The sequence below is a fragment of the Sorex fumeus genome, unplaced genomic scaffold (genome assembly GCF_029834395.1).
Source record: "Sorex fumeus unplaced genomic scaffold, SorFum_2.1 ptg000067l, whole genome shotgun sequence".
In the NCBI taxonomy this organism is placed as follows: Eukaryota; Metazoa; Chordata; class Mammalia; order Eulipotyphla; family Soricidae; genus Sorex; species Sorex fumeus.
In genome coordinates this window covers 1,188,882-1,195,950 of record NW_026606124.1, presented here as the reverse complement: position 1 = coordinate 1,195,950, position 7,069 = coordinate 1,188,882, and positions in this window count along the sequence as shown.

The following is a 7,069-nucleotide window of genomic DNA, read 5'->3' as shown; positions in this document are numbered from 1 at the left end:
GATTTTTTTTGGTAGTGGTATGTGGAGGGTGTAAGGGACAGGCCCAAAAATGGACTACCACCAGAATTAATTTAGCTTAGCTTAATAGGAACCTGCATTGCAAAATAACTTGTTTTTCAAGGAACGGGTCTAGATAACCTTTTTCAGATCCGCTTTATAGGAGCCTGCACTGCAAAATAACTGGGTTTTCTGCCCCTGAGCAAGGAATTCAGATACAGGTACTCGAAGGGTGGGGGTCAGACCAGATAACCGGATGTCTCTCACAAGACCCATGTTGCAAGACCCAGGACTGCCTTAAAAACCTGTCAGTTCCTAAGCACCGACGCAAAATGCTGATCTTTAAACTATAGGCTAAGAAGTGATGTACCCTTAGTTGGATTGGTTAAGAAAGCATATGTTGTTACAAATCTATTGGCTATGAAATGCGCGGGCTTTGCTGTAACAGCCAATGAAGGCCTATATAAGATCCCCTTTGAAGAGGTTCGGGGTCTTGCCTCACCTAACTGACCTGCGTGTCTGTGTAGGCGGCTTGACCCTGGCTAGCCAGTCTTACAATAAACCTTGCTTGCTGTTTGCAGTCTCTGGAGTCTCTTTGTCGTTAAAGGGAGATCACGATCCACGCCCTAACAGGGGGGGATGGTGAAATGTGTGTTATTGATCATAGAATTATTTTTTCTTCAAATCAAACCTAAGTGATTGTGTTGCTCATATGTTACTCCAAACAGTCAGGACAAATCAGTCCCATAAAAATGTCTTCTGGAGGACCTGGAGAGAGTAGAGAGTATAGTATAGTATAGTATAGTATAGTATAGTATAGTATAGTATAGTAATTTTGTTCCTGGCACCATAAGGTCTCCTGAGTACTGCTGGGTGCAGCCCTGGAGGTCTGAGTAGCCTGGGGAATCCTTGGCACCACAAGGCCTCACAGGCTTGTGTCATCAGACCTGTCCATTGAATCACCAGTCCAGTTGGTCAAGAATTGCTGTGGGGTGCTGAAGTGATAGTACAGTGGGTAGAGAGTTTGCCTTGCACGTGGCCAAGCCAGGTTTAATCCCCAGCATCCTATATTGTCCACTGTCAGAGGTAATTCCCGAGTGCAGCGCCAGGAGTAAGCCCTGAACACTGTCAAACGTGACCCAAAAAGCAATAGAAACCAAACAAAAAAAGAATTGCTGTGGGAGCAAAGCAATAGTACAGCAGGAGGGCACTTCCCTTGCACACAGCCAACCTAGGTGTGATCCCCAGCGTCCCAAATGGTCCCCCGAGCACCGCCAGGAGTTATTCCTGAGTGCAGAGCCAGGAGTCACCCCTGAGCATTGCCAGCTGTTGCCCCAAAAGAAAGAAAAAACAAAAGAAAAAATGTCAATTTGTTTAATTGCTCGTGTCCTCCTGCCCCCATTACTCACCAAATGTTTCCTGCGACACCTTATGCATTTGTGTGCCTTAATTTCTCTGTGGGCTTTGGGATCAGGCTCAAGAAACTAATCCTTGGACCTGGGGAGAAAGGTCCTGGAATGGAGTATCTTCCTTGCCTGAGCATGGCCCTGAGTGTGGTCCCAGTACCACATGGCCCTCATCCCGGCACTGCTTCAGAGCCACTTGCCCCCTGTAAAGACAATATTTTTGTTCAACCATCCAGAAGACAGTCATGTTTAATTTTGCATTCTGAAAACTCAAAAACCTCCTCCCCATTTTGCTAAGGCTGAGACCAAGTCCAGTTTTGCCACAGTCATCACACCCCATCACACCACACAGTCCCTGAGCAGTGACAGCAACCAGCTAACAATGGGACTGCTGTTGTTAAGGCTTACTGGCAGCGAGACACCACACGATGGCATGGATTTGGTGATTGCATCCCTACATGCATGTTTGGGATGGTGGGCATTGAGGCACACCTAGCTGTGCAGGGGCAACTCCTCACCCAGTACTTGGGGGTCACTCCTGGCAACGCTTTCAGGACCGTGAGGTGCCAGAGAATGAACCAGAGTCAGCTACGTGCCAGGCCAGTGCCTTATCCTGCACTCTCTCTCTCTGTCTCTCTCATGTGTTCTTACCTATTTTCTCCTTTTCTTTATATTTCCTATAAATCACCACTGAATCTAGATTTAGGTCTGAATCTGGGGCAAGAAAATGTCTCAGGAGGCCAATGCTCTGGTTATTCCTATTTGTGATTATTAGCAGATGGTGCTTCTCCGTGCCACTATCCACGAATCGATTAGGGTTTGCAATAGGGGACATCCCAATTCTTTATGAACCATCTTTCCTAGCTCTGACCTCTGAAAAAGACCAAGGAGCCATGACTACTCTCAGGGTAATAAATGTTCTCTCCAGATCCTTATTGAAATTCCATTTCCTAGTGAAAGATCAGGGTTCCATGATAAGAGTGGTTAATTCCCGGTCTAAATGAGGAAGTGCATGAGAGGGATTTGGAACATCTGTCAAGGGAATCTTCAAAGACCACCAGTATGTCACAAGTGCGACAAGTCAACTTGAAGATGTTCCCATTAGCAAAGACGAGAAGGAACAATTTCAGCATCAACAAAGTTAAAACTCCAGTGGAATTTCAATAAGGATCTGGAGAGAACGTTTATTACCCTGGGGGAGTAGTCAAAGATCCTTGGTCTTTTTCAGAGGTCAGAGCTAGGAGAGGTGATTCCTGCCAGTTGTAAAGATAAAACACATCACAAGTTCATACTGACACTTTCCATTCAAATCCTGGGCTCTAAGGTTGCTGAAGAATGGCCTCTTATTTCTCCCGCCTGCACCTCCTTTCTTCCAGGCAGAGAAACCCATTTCTCAAAGACACCAAGAATTGTAGAATTTTGCATAATCTCTCGCCGGTTTCCTCCCACATTGCACACACAACAGTCTTCAGAATACTAATTTTCCTACCAGTCCAGTGATGGCTGAAAACAGTTTTAGACTTTGTATGTGTTAGAGAGGGAAGGGGCTGGGGTGGTGGGGGGACTCCTTGCCACTGTCAGTCGTGCTTAGGGACTACTTCCAGCTCTCCACCTGGGGATCGCTTCTGGGAATGCTGGGGGAACCATACGGGGTACCAGAAATCGAGCCTGGGTCATCCCTGCACCCCAACTCTCTCTCCCACCCCATTTAAAGAAATTTTAAAAAATTGAATAACAGTGTTATTGTATATAACTGTGTTATGCGTTATATATAAAATAATACAGTTACAAAGTTGCCCGTGATTGGATTTCAGTCACACAATGTTCCAACACACATCTCTTCACCAGTGTACATTTCCCACCATCACCAGTGTCCCTAGTTTCCCTCCCACCCAGCCCCTGGCTCTATAGAAAACTCTCTCTCTCTCTCTCTCTCTCTCTCTCTCTCTCTCTCTCTCTCTCTCTCTCTCTCTCCCCTCCCCTCCCTCCCTCCCTCTCTTTCTCTCTTTCCTTTTGTCTGGCCCTGGTTTTAGACTGATTATGCAGTTCTGCACTTCTTTCGTCCTTCATTGTGCCTCTCAGGAAACAGAGTTTTCCAGAGCACTGTATTTGAAGATGCTCCCCTGTGTCCCCTACCCCCCACCCCAACCAGACACACACTTGTGCTCCTTCATTTTGGTTTTATTTGCAGGGATTCCTTCTTCACTAGTTTTTCCATATACACGAAACACTGATTTGCTTCCAAAGTTAAAGATATCAAACAAAGTACATTCAAGCAGCTCTGCCTTCTAGCCCGTCTCCTCCACTCCAGGCCCATCCTGCCCCACAGGTGACCTTCTCATCAAGGCTTTTTTGGTTTCCTTTTTTGGTGACCTTCTCATCAAGGCTTTTTTGGTTTCAAAAAATTCAGCCCTGAGTAAGCCCTGAGCACAGTCAGGTGTGGTCCCTAAACCAAAATCAATCAAACTGAAAATCAGCCGATCAATTATTACGATTATTTCCATGTCACAACCACACCTTTTCCCAGCCCTACACTATAGCAAAATCTTCCTGATAATACCTGTCACCTCTCTCTGAAGGAAAAAACATTCCGTCAGCCGGATATTTATGAAGGGTCTGCAGCTACTATCACTGTGGGGGGGGAGGGGAAATATCTAAAAATTCCAACAAATTTATAATGAAAATACTGGTTCAATTGAAAAATCAGACCTAAGTCCAGCAGTATGGACTGAGAAGGAAGACTCTGGGGGTCTCTCCTCATAACATGCCTATCTCACCTCTGACCCCTCAGAGCTGAAGATGGCCCAGGAGACCCCCACTAGGATGGGCCCAGGCAGCCTCCTGGATGACTATCCAGCAGCATGAAAAAACAGTTCCAGAGTCCAGGACAGAACTATCAAGTCCGGCATTGGACCCTGGTCCCACAAGGCCCCTCAGACACTGCCAGGTCTGAACAGTGCTGCCTCGCTGGGCCCTGGCTGAAACTCTCCATCCAGGTTAGCCAAGGACCCCCGGGAGTAGCCCACAAGTATGTGAGCACTCTTGGGAATCCCTCCCTCAGTTAAAAAAAACACCTAAAAATAATTATTCCACACTTTTCCCAGGCTTTGGAGCCTGTCTGATCTTTTCCTCGACTGCACTCATGGCAGCTAGAGTTCAGCCAAAGCTCCAACTCTCTCCAGGCACCCAGAGCTTTGGGCCTAGCATAAAGCCTGCACTGAGGTATGGGGCATCCGGGACATTCCCACCTGCCATCTCAGCTCCTCCTGGGCTGGCCAAGTACACAAAGCGACATCAAACAGGCCAATGGGGAAAAACTCCATTTATTGACAAACTCACAGGGGATCCATGTCAAAATGTTGATTCTGATTTAAGAGAGGGAAAGTGAGATATATAACCTAAGCTAGGGAATGGGATGGGGACCTGGGGTTTCAAGGAAAGAGGTGGTTTGATTCACGTAACAAGGAGGGGTGATTACCTATGAGGAAAATTACAGGCCTGATGACCTCTGAAACATCCTGGGGTCTGGGTACCTCCTCTGATGTTCATGAGCAGGAAACTTTTCTCATGAACCTGTAGGTATCCATTGACCTCATCTAAAAAGACTTTTTCTGTCAAAGTGATGCATGCTGAGAGGCCTGATCTGACCCCCTCTGAGCCACCACACAGAGATGTGATGTGTGGCTGTGAGGGGTGCACACAGACTTTTCCTTCACCCTTAAACACCTCACTGACCACTGCAGATCCAGGGGGAGCAATAGGCAACTCAGGAGATGCCTGGGGAAGAAAGAGGTGTCCTGGTTTTAAAAGTTGGCAAAGAAGGGCCAGAAAGACTGCCTAGGAAGTGAAGCACTTGCTTTTTGTGTGATCACTTCGTCTGTGATTCAGGTACCAGGCACCCCCTATGGTCCCCTGAGGACTACCGGAAGTAATCTCTGGGCACAGAGCCAGGAGAAAGCCCTGAATACTACCAGGTGTGGCCAAATCAAGCCAATCCAAAAGCTGGGGCAGAAGTACAGAATCACAGATGCTCTTGTGAGAAGGAGCCCTGATACCCACCTTGATAGGGCATCCTAACATGGTACCGAGGAATCACCTTAGTTTTGCTGTCTTATGAATGTACCCTGGTATATTATTTCCGGTGGAAAGCATCATGACTAAAAAGAAAACAAGCTGGGCCAGAGCAATAGCACAGTGGGGAGGGGGCTTGCCTTGCACGTGGCTGACTCAAGTTCGATCCCCAGCATCCCCTACGTCCCCCTGATATCACTGGCAGTGACTCCTGAGGACAGAGCCGTGATTGACCCCTGAGCACGGCCAGGTGTGGCTCAAAAACCAAGTAAACAAAACAAAACGAAGACAAAAATGCACGGGGCTAGAGAGAGATGGTGCAATGGGTAGGGTGCTTGCCTTACGTTCCGGCACTGCATGTGGTCCCCTGAGCACAGGTCAAGGAGTTATCCCTGAGCACTGCTGGTTGTGGCCCCAAAACAAACAAAAATATTTTTAAATTTAAAATTAGAAAAACAGGCGCTAGAGCAATAGCACAGCGGGTAGGGTGTTTGCCCTGCACGCGGCCAACCCGGGTTCGATTCCCAGCATCCCATGTGGTCCCCTGAGCACCGCCAGGAGTGATTCCTGAGTGCAGAGCCAGGAGTAACCCCCGAGCATCGCTGGGTGTGACCCAAAAATAAATAAATAAATAAAAATAAAATTTAAAAAAACAAAACAAGGCTTAGTCTCATAGGCTGAGGGAAGAAACATTTGACCCTGGAGTCACTTCTAACCCGCTCCAAGAATGTCCTTCGCTGCCCTGCATCTGTCAGAAACCTTCCTTGACCAGACCCAGGAGGCTCTGAAGATGCTATTGGGCTGCAGGGACAGCTGGGGGAGGTGAGGGTGGGGGAGGTTGGAAGGAGCCCCAGTCCCTTGGTCCTCCTCACATCCCCTTTTTCTCCTCTCCAGCTGGCCCCTCACCCCAGCCCCTTCGGTGAACCATCCTGGTCTTTGCTCCTTTGATATTTAACAGGCCATTACCTGCCCTAAAGGCATTTACATTGCCACAAGTAAAAATGCTTTATGGCTAGCACCTCAATAGTGGTTTCAAAGTTGCGGTTGTTTTTCTCTTTAATGGTCTTGCCCCCCTTCCCTGTGAGTTCCCTGCACTGGCGTCAAGGTGTAAATGCGCTGGCAGCTCTGCCAGCTCCCCTGCCCCTGGCAGCTGCTCTCCTCCTTCCATCCCTGCTGGGCTGGCTGCCAGGAAGCAGCTCTGAAGGAGGCGATCACGACCACGGATGAGCAGTGGGGGACAGAGCAAAGCCTGTCACTCCGCAGGGACGGCCACAGAAGCGGTGCAGCTAAAGCAGCGGGCGGGCCCCACCCGCCTGGAGTCAGACACGGCGAGGGATCCTGGCCCCTTGTGCTCAGGAGTCACCCGAAGGGTTGGTCCAAACCCAGACCCCTGGGCCCTTTCTGGTCTTTCTGCACTTGGGGATCACTCCTGGTGGTGCTCAGGGGAGCTTATGTGGTGGCTGGGCTGGAACCTGAACCTGCCACGTGCAAGGCAAGTACTCACTGTACCATCTCTCTGCCCCCCTCCAGCTTTCGGGAGCAGCGGTGGGTGGGGCCCATGAAGGTGCATTTCTAACCCGCGCCCCAGAGGACGC